A 19,982-nucleotide genomic window follows, 5' to 3' on the forward strand; every position below is an offset into this window, starting at 1 on the left:
GGTTTGAACATGGGGGAGTAGGATCGTCTACACGCACCTTTCTACTACCCCGCAATAAGTGTGCACGTACACACGCAGTAACTACCCGAGGAAGAGCAACCGGCCCCCGGACGCTGCAATAAATCCGCACACGTGGGCCAAGGGCGCGCGGCGGCGGGCCCCAGCCCGTCGCCCAGTCCCATCACGTGTGTGGCCTGTCAGGCCCCTCCAACTTCCGGGCACCACGTGGCGCCCGCACGAAGCCCGAGGGATTGCCCCAAGATTTGACGGACTCCTCGGTTCCCGCCATGGCCGGGATGCCGCGGTCCGGTTTTTGAGAAAACCGGCGCACAGTGGGTGTTGTCGGACCCGGCGCTCGCAGAATCCGCCTTGCTTAAGGGGGAAACTGTGAAGGCCCACTCATCCAAAGACGGCGGACCTTCACAGCTTCGGGGACTACTATCGGGGGGATGAACCCCGGGCAGGCAATGGAACCCGGATCCTTTTCAAAAACAACGGGGCCGGCATCGCCCCTCAAGCCGGCATGCGCATGGCCGGTGTCGGGGATATACCCCGTGGTATGACCCGGCCGGAGTTATGACCCGGCCGGACTTGGCGATTCACCAGAAGACCCGGCTGGAGCGTGGTGACTCACTGGTGACCCGCCTGGAGCTTGGCGATTCACAGATAACCCGCCCAATATTGCCGACTCATTAGTAACCCGGCGGGCGGGTCAGATGGACAACAAGGCCCAAAGCCCAGAAGGCCGGCTCACGTTATGATGGGCCGGCTTAAGAGGAAAGGGATGACAAATATTTCCTTTATGAGGAAGCAAGACCCGGACTTGTATTTAACTTGTAAGAGAAGATAGACTAGTCCTAGTCCTACTAGGACTCCACATGTAACCCGCCCCTCTAACTTATATAAGGAGGGGCAGGGCTCCCCAAGGAGGGAACAATAAACAATATCTAGAGCTAGACACAAAGGGGGAGCCGGCTTATGCGGCGACTCTCAATGAGCATAATGAGACCTAGCCTCAAACAGCATGTAGGGCTATTTCGGATGATGTTTCACAGCATGTAGTTCTTGAAGGGATCTCTTCTAGGGTTTCAAGAAGTCCGCAAGTTTCCGGATGAAGAAGAGCCGGTTTGGAAGGAGCTGGGTCAGCCTCAAGTCATCAGTCCAGTTTATAGTTTATGCGAGATTAATTCAACGGAAATTAGGGTTATGTCATGTGCGCCGCCGCATGCAAGTTTTCGGTGCATTGATCCAAGGACAACAGATACAACTGCAAAGGAATATTTGAGGCAGTACACGCGTGGATGAAGCCAGGGACTCGTCTCCGCGTCTGGTTCTAAATCGCCGAAACGCTCCCTCTCGGTCTCGGCTGAGAAGCCGCCGTCTCCGAGACGCGGCCGCCCGGGCCAGCTACAGCCCAAGCCGGCCATGACCTGTGGCTGGTCTGGACCCCGCCTCCCGTCCGGGTCGCTGCCGCGCCCCGTCTCCCGTCCGAGTCGCTGTCTCACTTTGCCTCCCTGAGCCGCACTTGTCGCGTCGGGGTACATCTACATCAATCGATCAAGTTGCCAACGCTAGCTGCTCCATTATAATATTTTTTCTACTTAGAGGCCTGGACTTGTTCATCTGCCGGATTGGCTCTGTGTCTGAAACGCTCTCCTCGTGGATCCCCGAGCCATACAAGCTGGAGCTGCCGCGCGCCACTACTACTGCTTCAAGAACAACAAGACGCTCCACGTGAAGAGCAAGAAAGAAAATACTGGCATGCATCTGCACTGTGTACATGTTACGTGCAGCTAAAAAAAGGAGGCCAACTACTGCTTCGTCTTCAAGTGCTACTTCTCACGAAGAGGTCAAGAGCCACTATCAAGATAGAAAAAGAGGGAAGAAGTGCTGGTGACTCATATATCTAAGTTAATTCCTACCCTGCGTACGGATCATCTGTCGTCCAGATGAATTAGGTGATATCCGTCCGGTTTATTTCAGCACATATTAATTTTTGTGTGAACAATTACTTTGCCTTGCGATATTTTTGATGCAGGACAGTTGTTCATTACTAATGAGGTATTATATTACAGGTATGGAGCACGCGATAGCAGCGTTCTGCACCGGCGTTTCGTCTGTGTCATACCGCCCGGTGAATGAACATGCACAAGTCGCCACCCTTGTGGCCCGGTTTACATCAACTCGTTGGGATCATGCTCGAGATCGACTCGCCGTCCACGTGGCTTACTGCGCCTACGATTGACTCACCCGTCCCTGCCGACTTACAACGCCGCGCCCGGCTCATCTGTCTGCTCCCACGGCCGACTCACTCGTGAGTGATTTCAACTTAACCTAGTGATCATCAACTTCATGGCGGATTATTTCTGTCCTAGCACATCAGGTGATATCCATTTTAAATATATTTTATTGGCACATATTATTTTTGTCAAAAAGCAGTTTATCTTTGCCTTGGTCTGCAATATTGTTGATGCAGGACAATTGTTCACTACATCAAAACGACGCGATTAACTCGCCCGTCCGTGCCGGTTTACGACACCGGTGCCGATCTTCCCCGTCCGCACCGGTTTACAATGCCACGGCCGACTCATCTATCTGAGCTGCCTCTGATGTTGCGGTCGTTTTTGTCGTCCGTCTCTCGCGGCCTGGTCTACATCAACATACCGGGCCGCACCTGTCTGCATGAGCTGTTTATTGAGTATGAGCAAGTCATAGCTTGGGTAGCCCGGTTTTCTTTCAACAAAAAGGAGGCAAATTATCATATACTATCAACCGCCGTTTGCACTGGATGGCTTAATGGGCAGGCGCACAAGTCGCCGCCACTACAGTTTGGTTAACTTCAAATCGCCAGTTGGAAGGAACCATTGGCCGAGTTGCTGACACGGCTCATACGGGATCATTTATAACCCGCCGCAGTCACCTCAACCTTCTGTGGATTTACATCGTGCTATCAACACCAATGATATACAAGTTATGTCGGTTTATATCATGGTCAAATATGAAGAGTTTCAAGCCAACTCCTCGAGTCACCTTGAGACTCGGGGGCTACGATGACATGACTCAGCAAATCTTGCTAGTTTCAGCAAATTTAAGAACCCCAGGACGATGGAGGGAAAGATAACCCGGTCCAGGAGGCTACTGTTATTTGAAGGCCGTCAGAAAATTTCCGGCTTAGAAAGTATATGACAGTTACAAAATCCCGGCTCAATGAAGAAGATCCGGGTCATCAGAAAGGATTCCGGTTTAAAATCCGGCTCAAGGGAAGTCAGTCTCATTGAAGCTCTCAAATATCTGGTTTACAATCCGGTTCAAGGGAAATCTGTTCTCCCACAAAGCTCCGAAGCGCCCAAATCCGGTTTAACAATGTCCGGTTCAAAAAGGAATTAACTTCTCACAAGTTCGAGTTTAAAGACCGTCAGAAAATTTCAGGCTGAAAATGAAGATTCCGGTTTAAAATCCGGGTCAAGGGAAAGATGTCTCCCACAAAGCTTTGAAGCTCTCAATATCCGGTTCAAGATCCCGGTTCAAGAAGAATTTATCTCTTGCAAAGAAGTTAAAAATTACCGAAGAGGACCTGCTGCCATGATGCGCGGTTCAAACATGGGTATCCTGCCTTATTGGCCTAACATATTATTGATCACATGGGGGCTTCTGCTTCATAAAGCGGGGTCTCTGTTCTTTTTTACATCATGCGTGGTTACACGGAGGTTCTGTCTTAAAGCGGCCTCCGGTTTACCTCTTGGGTTAGCTTTTCAAAGCACCATGTTATGTCACTTGGGGGCTTGGTCGTGTCCGAACCAATGCAACACCTCTTGATAGGCGAAAGCCACCAGATCACTTGGGGGCATGGTCAAGTCTGAACCAGTCACGCCTCTTGATCGGCCTAAGGCCACAGAGTCACTTGGGGGCTTGGTCGAACCCGAACCATTGCCACGCCACTTGATCGGCATAATGCCACGGTTTCAGTTAGGGACCTGGCTGACTTGAACCATAGCTACACCTATTGGGAGCTTGGTCGTGTCCGACCATGGTAACACCATCTGATCGGCTCAGTAAAGCCTCCTTTTTTGCAAACGGTTTTATCATTGCCTTTGCTTCCAATTTTTTTTCGTAACTGTTATTCGATTTTTGTTGCGACAACGTTTTAATCCGGTTCAACTGTCAATTACAAATTGACGGAACACGGTCAAATCTTAATCCGGAGGCCATCTGCCCGGTTTGATTTTCTATTACCATCCTATTATGGAGTAAACCGGCGTTCATTAACCCGGCTTGACTTTCAATTACAAGTTGTCAATACAGGATCAAGTTATAATCCGGAGACTATCAGCCCGGTCTGGTTTGACTATGAGTCGCCAGTATTATATATGGTTAAACCGGTGTTTATCACAACCCGGTACGGTTTATCATCAACCGGCATAGTATGAAAGGAGTTATCATTACTCAAGATTGGGGTTATCACTCTTACTACAAAAAGTTGGTAAAACCAGCAATGTGATTCAATATCACAGGTATGATATATTTCATATTTGATTATTCTTAAGTGCAACCTTGGTTATAAACTCAGGTTATATGTTGGGCATTACGACCCGTCCGGCGGTAAACCGCCAGGACACTTTAAACTTGTTGTATGCAGAAACAGGTTGAATAAAGCATGATTATAAATCACTGACGTTTATTAAACCGGCCTGGCTTTCGACTATGTGTCGCCAGTATGATGATAAATTATCCGGTGTTTGTTAAACCGGCCTGGCTTTAAGACGATAAGTCGCCAGTATATGATGAAAAATTATCCGGTGTTTATTAAACCGGCCTGGCTTGGGACTATAAGCACCAGTATATATTTGGATTGCGCCATTGGAATCATGCGCTTATAAATCATTGGGTTATATTATTTAAATAGCCAAACTTGGCTGAATTTTCATTATGATACTGAACGAATAAGGTTTTCATACCGGATTATATTATCTTGAATAGCCAACATGGCTGGATTTTATCATGGTTATTAATAACCGGTATTATTGAGGTTTATAAAGTCGCTTTAGCACAATGGCTATCATATTATCAATAGATATGATTTTTTCTACAATTGAAGGAATAGTCCCGAGTTGCTGTAGGCTTACGACCCGGCACTTGGGGGCTACATTATTTAAAGTTGCGATTACATCAAATATGCAAGTCTCATGTCGCTGCAAGCAGGCACCATGACACTTGGGGGCTCATGCAAAGTAATTTTTTGCTCATATTATTGAAGACCCGACTCATCACATTATAATGAGTTGACCCTTGTGGGCTACCAATTGCTCCTGTCAACAATTGAAGGTACAAAGCTTTTTATTCATTATATTGAAGGGTCCACTGCTCAATTGGTACAGCACAAGGCTCTTAACCTTGTGGACGTGGATTCAAGTCCCATGATGGGGGTTACATCATATGATGTTATTTTCATTGAAGTATATATCAAGTCCCAGCTCAATATTATCTTACTGAGTCGGCCCTTGGGGGCTACACATCATTGCTCAAATCTATATGATTATACCTACAAAGTCCCTGCTTATTATTGCATAATGACTTAGCACTTGGGGGATACATAATATGGAGTATTCAGTTTTTACTAAGTGACTGGGATGAACAACATGGATTTCTTCTTAAGTGGCAGTATTTATATTGAAACAAGTCTTAAGCCATCACAATTGCTCCTGTCAACAATTGAAGGTACAAAGCTTTTTATTCATTATATTGAAGGGTCCACTGCTCAATTGGTACAGCACAAGGCTCTTAACCTTGTGGACGTGGATTCAAGTCCCATGATGGGGGTTACATCATATGATGTTATTTTCATTGAAGTATATATCAAGTCCCAGCTCAATATTATCTTACTGAGCCGGCCCTTGGGGGCTACACATCATTGCTCAAATCTATATGATTATACCTACAAAGTCCCTGCTTATTATTGCATAATGACCCGGCACTTGGGGGATACATAATATGGAGTATTCAGTTTTTACTAAGTGACTGGGATGAACAACATGGATTTCTTCTTAAGTGGCAGTATTTATATTAAAACAAGTCTTAAGCCATCACTTTGTTCTACTCAAGACTTGGGGGCTACAGGTATTATATTATTATGGAAGAACTATTTTCAAATTCTCTTTTTTGAGCAAACCGGATTGACCCGGCGTCACCAACCATTACGACCTTGTGTCTGCAACCCGGCGTCATCAATAAACATGAACTGGCGTTGGCAACAATCATGACCCGGAATTATCAGTTTTTATAACCCGGCAATTTTGGTAATATTAAACCGGCAAGTTTTACATCTTCAGACCGACTGAACATCAGTTGAATATTTGAAGACCAATATTTTTGTCAAGTCAGAGCATTCAAGGCCGATTCAAGAGGATTCTTTATTTACAAAATATTTTCTACAAGCAAATTGGTTATGAAACTGGTCTATTGACTCGGATTTTTAGAAGGAAGAAATGACAAGGATTTAAGGATGATCAGGTGCCGGTTTACAAGAATTTTTAACCCGGAGTACAACCTGTCAAAGTTGTTCTGGTGTTTATTTTGCAGGATCAGTTTCACATGGATAAATCCAAATTAAACTGGGGGCTAATGTCGGGGATATACCCCGTGGTATGACCCGGCCGGAGTTATGACCCGGCCGGACTTGGCGATTCACTAGAAGACCCGGCTGGAGCGTGGTGACTCACTGGTGATCCGCCTGGAGCTTGGCGATTCACAGATAACCCGCCCAATATTGCCGACTCATTAGTAACCCGGCGGGCGGGTCAGATGGACAACAAGGCCCAAAGCCCAGAAGGCCGGCTCACGTTATGATGGGCCGGCTTAAGAGGAAAGGGATGACAAATATTTCCTTTATGAGGAAGCAAGACCCGGACTTGTATTTAACTTGTAAGAGAAGATAGACTAGTCCTAGTCCTACTAGGACTCCACATGTAACCCGCCCCTCTAACTTATATAAGGAGGGGCAGGGCTCCCCAAGGAGGGAACAATAAACAATATCTAGAGCTAGACACAAAGGGGGAGCCGGCTTATGCGGCGACTCTCAATGAGCATAATGAGACCTAGCCTCAAACAGCATGTAGGGCTATTCCGGATGATGTTTCCTGGGGCCCGAAGCTGTCTAAATCCTTGTCTTGTCTGTTGCGTCTCTCGTCCCGATCAACCCCTCTCAAGCTACCGCATAGATGCGTTGGCCTCGCGACTAAGTCCTGACACTAAGGACATCTGCCGTGACAATTCCACGACAGCCGGGTCGCTCGACCCGGCCAAGCCCTGCAACCCGGCTGAGCTCTCCGACCCGGCAAGACACGTCGGCTCGGCCTCAACAACTAGCGCAAGACAGCCGAACCCGGCACAACCAAAGCTTCCTCGACAAGCCAGCTCCACCCGTGGCGTGCTCCGCAATCCAGCCACGGGTCAGCTCCCGTCCCATCTAGGCCATACGATGGGACGAGTCTTCAATCATCGATGACCGAGGCAATAGTGCCCCGCCCATGCCTCTGGTCAGCCGGAGCGTGGCAACGGTGCCCCTCACCTACCCGCTGACCAGGGCTGGCGTGGCTACAATGCCCCTGCCCTCACCATTGATGACATCAAGCGGCAACCTGACAGAGAGCCACTATACACGACTCGACTTGGCCACGCCCTGACGATCGACAAGACGGCCCACAGTCCCCCTAGGCACGCGGGGCCCGCACCTAGGGGAACCCGCGAACCACAGGCCCTCAGCGCGTCCTAGCCCGGGTCCCCGGACGCTGACAACCCGGACCCACCGACTTGTAACATTACCATTGTACCCCTGGGGGGTTGGTCTATAAAACCCCCCAGGAGCCAGTAAGCGCAGAACTTGCCACCGAGACAGCAATACTGGAGAGAAGGAGCAGCCTAAGCCTTGGCCAGCTTCCTTCCTCCCCCATACAGCTCCAAGAGCAACATTGTACTATCAAACATCAAACTACACTCGGCAGGACTAGGGGTGTTATCTCTCCGGAGAGCCCCGAACCTGGGTATGTCCGGCATCTCGCGCCCGCTCATACCAATCTCGCCTCTGGAGACCACTAGCGCCCTCGAGCCTCCTCCTCTCTTTAGCCATACCTTGGCATCTGTCGTGCGCCCACCACGACAAGAGGAGAAAGGGCCACATGAGAGAGGCGCGCCTCCCCTTGCCCAAACCGAATTGGACTAGGGGAGGAGGCCGGCCCCCCTCTTTCCTTTCCCCTCTCTCTCCCTTACCTTTCCCTCCGGTGGAAGAAAGGAAAAGGGGGGGCGAATCCTACTTGGACTACGAGTCCAAGTAGGACTCCCCCTGGCACGCCCAAACCTAGCCGGCCTCCTCTCTCCCTCCCTCCTTTATATACATGGCCAGGGGGCACCCCAATAGCACAATAGACAATCTATTACCCGTGTGCAGTGCTCCCCTCCGCAGTTACACACCTCGATCATAACGTTGCGGAGCTTAGGCGAAGCCCTACACCGGTAGCATCATCATCACCATCACCACGTTGTCCTGTTGACGGAACTCACCCTCGGCCTCAACTGGATCAAGAGTACGAGGGACGTCATCGAGCTGAATGTGTGCTAAACGCGGAGGTGCCATACGTTCGGTACTTGGATCGTTCGGATTGTGAAGACGTACGACTACATCAACCGCGTTGTCATAACGCTTCCGCTTTCGGTCTATGAGGGTACGTGGACACACTCTACCTTCTCATTGCTATGCATCACATAGATAGATCTTGCGTGATCATATGATTTTTTTTGAAATTACCGTGTTCCCCAACAGTGGCATCCGAGCCAGGTCTATGCGTAGATGTTATATGCACGAGTAGAACACAAAGAGTTGTGGGTGATAATAGTCATACTGCTTACCAGCATGTCATACTTTGATTCGGCGGTATTGTTGGATGAAGCGGCTCAGACCGACATTACGCGTATGCTTACGCGAGACTGGTTCTACCGACGTGCTTCGCACACTGGTGGCTCTAGTGAGTGTCTGTTTCTCCAACTTTAGTTGAATCTAATGTGGCTACGCCCGGTCCTTGTTGAAGGTTAAACCAGCACACTTGATGAAAAATCGTTGTGGCTTTGATGCGTAGGTAAGAACGGTTCTTGCTAGAAGCCCGTAGCAGCCATGTAAAACTTGCAACAACAAAGTAGAGGACGTCTAACTTTTTTTGCGGGGCTTGCTGTGATGTGATATGGTCAAGCATGATGTGATATAAATTGTTGTATGAGATGATCATGTTTTGTAACAAAGTTATCGGCAACTGGCAGGAGCCAAATGGTTGTCGCTTTATTGTATGCAATGCAATCGCCATGTAATTGTTTTACTTTATCACTAAGCGGTAGTGATAGTCGTAGTAATAATAGTTGGCGAGACGACAACGATGCTAAAATGGAGGTCAAGGTGTTGCGCCGGTGACGATGGAGATCATGACGATGCTTCGGTGATGGAGATCATGAGCACAAGATGGTGATGGCCATATCATGTCACATATTTTGATTGCATGTGATGTTCATCTTTTATGCATCTTATTTTGCTTAGTACGGCGGTAGCATTATAAGATGATCCCTTACTAAATTTCAAGGTATAAGTGTTCTCCCTCAGTATGCACCGTTGCTACAGTTCTTCGTGCTGAGACACCACGTGATGATCGGGTGTGATAGGCTCTACGTTCACATACAACGGGTGCAAGCCAGTTTTGCACACGCAGAATACTCGGGTTAAACTTGACGAGGCTAGCATATGCAGATATGGCCTCAGAACACTGGAGACCGAAAGGTCGAGCGTGAATCATATAGTAGAGATGATCAACATAGTGATGTTCACCATTGAAAACTACTCCATCTCACGTGATGATTGGACATGGTTTAGTTGATTTGGATCACGTGATCATTTAGATGACTAGAGGGTTGTCTATCTAAGTGGGAATTCTTAAGTAATATGATTAATTGAACTTTAATTTATCATGAACTTAGTCCTGATAGTATTTTGCAAATTATGTTGTAGATCGATAGCTCGCGTTGTAGCTTCTCTATGTTTTTTATATGTTCCTAGAGAAAACTAAGTTGAAAGATGATAGTAGCAATAATGCGGACTGGGTCCGTGATCTGAGGTTTATCCTCATTGCTGCACAGAAGAATTTTGTCCTTGATGCACCGTTAGGTGACAAAACTATTGCAGGAGCAGATGCAGACATTATGAACGTTTGGCTAGCTTAATATGATGACTACTTGATAGTTTAGTGCATCATGCTTTATGGCTTAGAATCGGGACTTCAAAGACGTTTTGAACGTCATGGACCATATGAGATGTTCCAACAGTTAAAGTTAATATTTTAAGCAAATACCCGAGTTGAGAGATATGAAGTCTCTAACAAGTTCTGTAGCTAAAAGATGGAGGAGAATAGCTCAAGCAGTGAGCATGTGCTCAGATTGTCTGGGTACTACAATCGCTTGAATCAAGTGGGAGTTAATCTTCCAGATAAAATAGTGATTGAGTTCTCTAGTCACCATCACCAAGTTACTGGAACTTCATGATGAACTATAGTATGCAAGGGATGACGAAAACGATTCCCGAGCTCTTCGTGATGCTAAAATCGACGAGGGTAGAAATCAAGAAAGAGCATCAAGTGTTGATGATTGACAAGACCACTAGTTTCAAGAAAAGGGCAAAGGAAAAGAAAGGGAACTTCAAGTAGAATGGCAAGCAAGTTGTCACTCCCGTGAAGAAGCCCAAAGCTGGACCCAAGCCTGAAATGAGTGCTTCTACTACAAAGGAAATGGTCACTGGAAGCAGAAATGCCCTGAATATTTGGTGGATAAGAAGGATGGCAAAGTGGACAAGGGTATATTTCATATATAGGTTATTGATGTGTACCTTACTAGTGTTTATAGTAGCCCCTGGGTATTTGATACTTGTTCGGTTGCTAAGATTAGTAACTCGAAATAGGAGTTACAGAATAAACAGAGACTAGTTGAGGGTGAAGTGATGATGTGTGTTGGAAATGGTTCCAAGATTGATATGATCATCATGGCACACTCCCTATATTTTCAAGATTAGTGTTGAACCTAAATAAATCTTATTTGGTGTTTGCGTTGAGCATAAATATGATTAGATCATGTTTATTGCGATACAGTTATTCATCTAAGGCAGAGAATAAATTGTTATTCTGTTTACATGAATAAAACCTTCTATAGTCATACACCCAATGTTGATGGTTTATTGAACCTTGATCGTAGTGATACACACATTCATATATATTGATGCCAAAAGATGCAAAGTTTATGATGATAGTGCAACATATTTGTGGCACTGCCGTTTGGGTCATATCAGTGTAAAGCGCATGAAGAAACTCCATAAAGATGGACTTTTGGAATCACTTGATTATAAATCATTTGATGCTTGCGAACCGTGCCTTATGGGCAAGATGACTAAAACTCCGTTCTCCAGAACAATGGAATGAGCTACTAACTTATTGGAAATAATACATACCGATGTACGCGGTCCAATGAGTGTTGAGACTTGTGGCAGGTATCGTTATTTTCTTACCTTCACAGATGATTTGAGCAGATATGGTTATATCTACTTAATGAAACATAAGTCTGAAACATTTGAAAAGTTCAAAGAATTTCAGAGCAAAGTGGAAAGTCATCATAACAAGAAAATAAAGTTTCTACGATCTGATCATGGAGGAGAATATTTGAGTTGCAAGTTTGGTCTTCTTTTGAAACAATGTGGAATAGTTTCACAGCTCACGCCACCTGGAACACCATAGCGTAATGGTGTGTCCGTACGTCGTAACCGCACTTTATTGGATATGGTGCGATTTATGAAGTCTCTTACCGATTTACCACTATTGTTTTGGGGTTATGCATAAGAGACAGATGCATTCACTTTAAACACGACACCATTGAAATCTGTTGAGACGACGCCTTATGAACTATGGTTTGGCAAGAAACCAAAGTTGTCGTTTCTTAAAGTTTGGGGCTACGATGCTTATGTGAAAAAGCTTCAACCTGATAAGCCCGAACCCAAATCAGAGAAATGCGTCTTCATAGGATACCCAAAGGAAACTATTGGGTACACCTTCTATCACAGATCCAAAGGCAGGATATTCGTTGCTAAGAATGGATCCTTTCTAGAGAAGGAGTTTCTCTTGAAAGAAGTGAGTGGGAGGAAAGTATAACTTGATGAGGTAATTGTACCTTCTCCCGAATTGGAAAGTAGTTCATCACAGAAAACAGTTCCAGTGATTCCTACGCCAATTAGTGAGGAAGCTAATGATGATGATCATGAAACTTCAGATTAAGTTATTACTGAACCTTGTAGGTCTTCCAGAGTATAATCTGCACCAGAGTGGTACGGTAATCCTATTCTGGAAGTCATGTTACTAGACCATGATGAACCTATGAACTATGAGGAAGTGATGATGAGCCCAGATTCCACAAAATGGCTTGAGGCCATGAAATCTGAGATGGGGTCCGTGTATGAGAACAAAGTGTGGACTTTGGTGGACTTGCCCGATTATCGGCAAGCCATATTAAATAAATGGATCTTCAAGAGGAAGATGGACAGTGATAGTAGTGTTACTATCTACAAAGCTTGACTTGTCACAAAAATGTTTTCGACAAATTCAAGGTGTTGACTACAATGTGATTTTCTCAACTGTAGCGATGCTTAAATCCGTCTGAATCGTGTTAGCAGTTGCCATATTTTATGAAATCTGGCAAATGGATGTCAAAACTACATTCCTTAAATGGATATTTCTTAAAGAAGAATTGTATATGATGCAACTAGAAGGTTTTGTCAATCCTAAATGTACTAACAAGGTGTGCAAGCTCCAGCGATCCATCTATGGACTGGTGCAAGCATCTCGGAGTTGGAATATATGCCTTGATGAGTTGATCAAAGCATATAGTTTTATACAGACTTGCAGTAAAGCCTGTATTTACAAAAAAGTGAGTGGGAGCTCTGTAGCATTTCTAATATTATATGTGGATGACATATTGTTGATTGGAAATAATATAGAATTTCTGGCTAGCATAAAGGGATACTTGAATAAGAGTTTTTTAGTGAAAGACCTCGGAGAAGCTGCTTACATATTGGGCATCAAGATCTATAAAGATAGATCAAGACGCTTAATTGGACTTTCACAAAGCACATACCTTGGTAAAGTTTTGAAAAAGTTCAAAATGGATCAGTCAAAGAAAGGGTTCTTGCCTGTATTACAAGGTGTAAAGTTGAGTAAGACTCAAAGCCCGACCACGGCAGAAAATAGAAAGAGAATGAAAGTCATTCCCTATGCCATAGTCATAGGTTCTATAAAGTATGTTGTGTTGTGTACCAGACCTATTGTGTACCCTGCCCTGAGTTTGGCATGGGAGTACAATTTTGATCTAGGAATAGATCACTGGACAGCGCTCAATATTATCCTTAGTGAGGACTAAGGAAATATTTCTCGATTATGGAGGTGATAAAAGAGCTCGTCGTAAAGAGTTACATCGATGCAAGCTTTTGCACCAATCCAGATGACTCTAAGTCTCAATCTGGATACATATTGAAAGTGGGAGCAATTAGCTAGAGTAGCTACGTGCAAAGCATTGTGGACATAGAATATTTGCAAAACATGATCACACCTGTTGACTAAACTTCTCTCATGAGCAAAACATGATCACACCTTAGTACTCTTTGGGTGTTAATCACATAGCGATGTGAACTAGATTATTGACTCTAGTAAACCCTTTGGGTGTTGGTCACATGACGATGTGAACTATGGGTGTTAATCACATACAGATGTGAATATTGGTGTTAAATCACATGGTGATGTGAACTAGATTATTGACTCTAGTGCAAGTGGGAGACTGAAGGAAATATGCCATAGAGGCAATAATAAAGTTATTATTTATTTCCTTAATTCATGATAAATGTTTATTATTCATGCTAGAATTGTATTAACCGGAAACTTAATTAGTACATGTGTGAACATAGACAAAACTAATAGTCCCTAGTATGCCTCTACTTGACTAGCTCGTTAATCAAAGATGGTTATGTTTCCTGACCATAGACATGTGTTCTCATTTGATGAATGGGATCACATCATTAGGAGAATGATGTGATGGACATGACCCATCTGTTAGCTTAGCATTATGATCATGTCAGTTTCATTGCTACTGTTTTCTTCACGACTTATACAAGTTTCTCAGACTATGAGATTATGCAACTCCCGAATACCGGAGGAACACTTTGTGTGCTACCAAACGTCACAACATAAAAGGGTAATTATAAAGGTGCTCTACAGGTGTCTCCGAAGGTGTTTGTTGGGTTGGCATAGATCAAGATTAGGATTTGTCACTCCGTGTTTCGGAGAGGTATCTCTGGGCCCTCTCGGTAATACTCATCACTATAAGCCTTTCAAGCATTGTGATAATGAGTTAGTTGCGGGATGAAGTATTACAGAACGAGTAAAGAGACTTTCCGGTGACGAGATTGAACTAGGTATGATGATACCGACGATCGAATCTCGGGCAAGTAACATGCCGATGACAAAGGGAACAACGTATGTTGTTATGCGGTTTGACCGATAAAGATCTTCGTAGAATATGTAGGAACCAATATGAGCATCTAGGTTGCGCTATTGGTTATTGACCAGAGATGTGTCTCGGTCATGTCTACATAGTTCTCGAAACCGTAGGGTTCGCACGCTTAACGTTTGATGACAATTTGTATTATGAGTTATGTGATTTGATGTACCGAAGTTTGTTCGAAGTCCTGGATGAGTTCACGGACATCAAAAGGAGTCTCGAAATGGTCAAGAGGTAAAGATTCATATATTGGAAGGTTGCATTTGGACATCGGAATGGTTCTGAGTGATTCACGCATTTTTCCGGAGTACCGGGAGGTTACCGGAACCCCCCGGGAGAAGTATTGGGTCTAGTGGGACTTATTGGAGGAGAGGAGAAAGGGCCACGTGAGAGGGGCGCCCTTCCCCTGGCCCAAACCGAATTGGACTAGGGGAGGGGGGGCGGGCCCCCTCTTTCCTTTCCCCTCTCTCTCCCTTACCTTTCCCTCTCATGGAAGAAAGGAAAAGGGGGGGCGAATCCTACTTGGACTAGGAGTCCAAGTAGGACTCCCCCCTCGCAGCGCAAACATGGCCGGCCTCCTCTCTCCCTCCCTCCTTTATATACATGGCCAGGGGGCACCCCAATAGCACAACAGACAATCTCTTAGCCGTGTGCGGTGCCCCCCTCCACAGTTACACACCTCGATCATACCATTGCGGAGCTTAGACGAAGCCCTGCGCCAGTAGCATCATCATCACCGTCACCACGCTGTCGTGCTGACGGAACTCACCCTCGGCCTCAACTGGATCAAGAGTACGAGGGACGTCATCATGCAGTACTTGGATCGGTCGGATCGTGAAGACGTACGACTACATCAACCGCGTTGTCATAATGCTTCCGCTTTCGGTCTACTAGGGTACAAGGACACACTCTACCCTCTCGTTGCTATGCATCACATAGATAGATCTTGCGTGATCGTGGGAATTTTTTTGAAATTACCGCGTTTCGCAACAGAAGGGACTAGGATAGAGGAGTTGGTCTTGCCGGAGCGGCAGGAGGCGGACCTGCGCGTGCGCCAGGGGGTTCATCAGCGAGACGCTCATGTTAGGGTCGAGGAGGGCGAGCCAGCCGGCACTGGAGCCGACGCGGCGCGAACCGGGAAGTGCCCAGCGGTGTCTTCTATGCAACCTTGCGGGAATTCCCGCTTTCAAGAATATCTTCATTATGCTCTTGAACAACTCCTTTACTTGAAAACTTGATCCCATCATCCACTGTTTTTACCTTCTCATCATTTAATGAATCAGCTTGAAGAAGCCGATGCAAAAACTTTTTACCATCAGGACCAATCGAAATAGAGTGGTCATCCTTTGGTGTTTCAACAAATCTCAATCGTCCTTTTCAACAGCCGATTTAACTATTTGACGAAACCTATTGCAATCCTGAAAATTATGTTTGAACGAATTATTCAACCTACAATACATTTGTCCTTGAATTGATGGCTTGACATGGTGATCAAGAATTCTTATGTAATTACTTTTCAGCAATAAATCAAATATTTGATCACACATGCTTGAATTGAAAGTAAACTTTTTATTTTCTAGGCGATCTTACTGTGAGAACGGCTTTGGAGTTAAGCATACGAATGGTTCAGATTTTGCATCACCCCATTCGGCTATGCATTGTGTTTTGCACTCTATCTCCGATGTCTTTGTGTAAGATATTATATTAGCATCGGTTTTCTCAACAGAAATTAACCTTGGCTTTAAATTTCTAAAATGAAAATAGTTAGAACATACATGTCTCAATTGAGACCAAGTGCAAGCCAAGTACGAAACAAGCAAAGCTGCCCAATTAGATATTAACTTTAGATAAAACAACGGGGAAAGCTTTGGCTGCAACAATAAGTCATTATTGGTCTTTATAAATGGCGCAATGGGTTGACCGATATGTTCTATAATAATTTTATTGCTAACAAGTAAATTACCCTTCTTCATTGGTCAGAGGATTTTTCTAATGGATGCATCAATAATAAAGTTCTGACCAAATCTAGAAATAGGTAAATTACTTTCTAAATATACCTCTTCAAATATGTTGGGAGAGCATGATGATGGTGTGACTTGAACAATATCTTGCTCCGCCTTTGGATGGCTCCTCAACGCCTCTTCATCATCTTTTTCTTGATTCTGTGCTTTGTGTTGGGTTGGGGAACGTAGTATTTCAAAAAAATTGCCTACGATCACGCAAGATCTATCTAGGAGAATCATGGCAACGAGCGGGGAGAGTGTGTCCACGTACCATCGTAGACTGAAAGCGGAAGCGTTAAGTAACGCGGTTGATGTAGTAGAACGTCTTCGCGATCCAACCGATCAAGTACCGAACGCACGTCACCTCCGCGATCTGCACACATTCAGCTCGGTGACGTCCCTCGTACTCTTTATCCAGTTGAGGCCGAGGGAGAGTTCCGTCAGCATGATGGTGTGGCGACGGTGATGATGAAGTTACCGGCGCAAGGCTTCGCCTAAGCACTACGACGATATGACCGAGGTGGAAAACTGTGGAGGGGGGCACCGCACATGGCTAAATATCAACTTGTGTGTCTATGGGGTGCCCCATCCCCTGTATATAAAGGAGGGAGGAGGGGAGGGCCGGCCGGCCCCTAGGGCGCACCCCATGAGGGGAATCCTACTAGGACTCCAAGTCCTAGTAGGAATCCACCAAGAGGGAGAGTGGGGGAAGGAAGGAGAGGGAGAGAGGGAGAAGGAAAGGGGGGCGCCCCCCCCTTCCCTTGTCCAACTCGGACTCCAAGGGGAGGGGCCGCGGCCTGCCCTGGCTGCCCTTCTCTCTCTCCACTAAGGCCCATGGTGGCCCATTAGTTCCCCCGGGGGGTTCCGATAAACCCTCCGGCACTCTGGTTTTACCCGAAACCATCTGGAACACTTCCGGTGTCCAAATAACATGGTCCAATATATCAATCTTTATGTCTCGACCATTTAGAGACTCCTCGTCATGTCCGTGATATCAGCCGAGACTCCGAACAACCTTCGATACATCAAATCACATAAACTCATAATACCAATCGTCATCGAACGTTAAGCGTGCGGACCCTACGGGTTCGAGAACTATGTCGACATGACCGAGACACCTCTCCAGTCAATAACCAATAGCGAAACCTGGATGCTCATATTGGTTCCTACATATTCTACGAAGATCTTTATCGGCCAAACCGCACAACAACATACGTTGTTCCCTTTGTCATCGGTATGTTACTTGCCCAAGATTCGATCGTCGATATCATTATACCTAGTTCAATCTCGTTACTGGCAAGTCTCTTTACTTGTTCCGTAGTGCATCATCTCGCAGCTAACTCATTAGTCACATTGCTTGCAAGGCTTATAGTGATGTGCATTACCGAGAGGGCCCAGAGATACCTCTCCGATACACGAAGTGACAAATCCTAATCTTGATCTATGCCAACCCAACAAACACCTTTGGAGACACCTATAGAGCATCTTTATAATCACCCAGTTACATTGTGACGTTAGATAGCACACAAGGTGTTCCTCCGGTATTCGGGAGTTGCATAATCTCATAGTCAGAGGAACATGTATAAGTCATGAAGAAAGAAATAGCAATAAAACTAAACAATCATTATGGCAAGCTAACGGATGGGTCTTATCCATCACATAATTCTCTAATGATGTGATCTCATTCATCAAATGACAACACATATCTATGGCTAGGAAACTTAACCATCTTTGATTAACGAGCTAGTCAAGTAGAGGCATACTAGGGACACTCTGTTTGTCTATGTATTCACACATGTACTAAGTTTCCGGTTAACACAATTCTAGCATGAATAATAATCATTTATCGTGATATAAGGAAATATAAATAACAACTTTATTATTGCCTCTAGGGCATATTTCCTTCACTTTGTTCGACTACTTGTTCTTGTCCTTGAAGTTCATCAATTTCTATGGCACGAAACTCATAGGGCAGGAAGTAGGTTCCACTAATTTTAGAAAAATCAAGTATGGTCGCTTCGCTATGCTTGGCATGCCCTTTCTCAATAATATTTGCCTCTTTGGACTTGATGGATTCAGAATATATACTACTTGATTCGGCTTTTTCAACCGAAGCACTTTCATGTTTCAAATCATCCTTCTTTACATTGATTCTACCAATTGGCAATGCTTCTTTTACTTGAGTCAATTTTGTTTCTTTTTGTTTCTGGCGGCAAGCGGCAAAATTGGCTTTATGCTTTTTCTCAATTTCAGCCCACTCCGGATATGGTTGCCCCCAATGCTTTTATATTCTTTCGGCAATGACATATTGGTGTTGCCGAAACTTTGCAATTCTGTAGGGGGTGTATAATATGATGTAATACTAGGTGAAGGCATATGCATTGTTGGAAAACCATATTTTTGCTCGCCAATTTTATCAATTGGCAAAGATTCATCTTCCTGCAAAACTCTAGCTTTTATTGCCTCATAATCAGGAAATAGCCCCTTTTCATGTTGTTCAAGGCAAAGAGCACTAATCCTGGGTTAAACTCTTCAATGCAGCCATCACTATCTCATCTTCTACAATATTGGGCACAACTGCTCCTATAAAATTTACATTTATTCGGCTATGACCAGGAAGGTGTGATGCCGAATTATGAACATTTACGGTTGTGTATGGTGCTGAAAAATTACTGTCATGAGGTTTAGTATATGAGGATGAGAGTAACTGGACGAATAGCTAGTAGTAGCATGGCCAATTCTCCCATCCATCGGCATGGTTGAACTAGTATATTGCAAATTAGTTGCCGATGAATAAAAATGTGAAACACTTTGCCGCATGCTATTGGAAGTTCATACACGAGGTGTTTCAACTTGATCGACCAAACTCATCACGTCGTTCATCGGCATAACGATTTGTGGGGTTGCCGATGCATAAGAGTTGGAGTACATATGGTACATGTTACTAGTATCATAAGAAGTTGAAGCATGTAAATTACTTTGAATCGGTCTTTGCACGTAATTAGATGAATAATTGAAAAACTAAGGCTGGCTGATAGAGTATACTCATTGAACGATTTAGTAACACCATATGAATTATTTGCATCTAGAGAATTGGGTATTCATATTACCTTTGTATATTGAAAATCCTAGATGACGATCTCTTCGTAGCAAGAACGGGCTGAAGACCGTTCAAAGCTTCGTCCCTAGCGGAGTCGCCAAAAAGTGTGGTCACACGAACACGTCACCGTGTACCTCAAACGCCGAGGGTAATGCAACGCAGCTCGCGTCAAAGGAGACCCGTCTGGAAGCGCGGTACGCAAGCAATCCGGCGGGCGCTTTTGAGCACCCGAAACCCCACGTGCCCGGAAGGGACCCCGTCTAGGC

The sequence above is a fragment of the Triticum aestivum genome, chromosome 4B (assembly GCF_018294505.1).
Source record: "Triticum aestivum cultivar Chinese Spring chromosome 4B, IWGSC CS RefSeq v2.1, whole genome shotgun sequence".
Lineage (NCBI taxonomy): Eukaryota > Viridiplantae > Streptophyta > Magnoliopsida > Poales > Poaceae > Triticum > Triticum aestivum.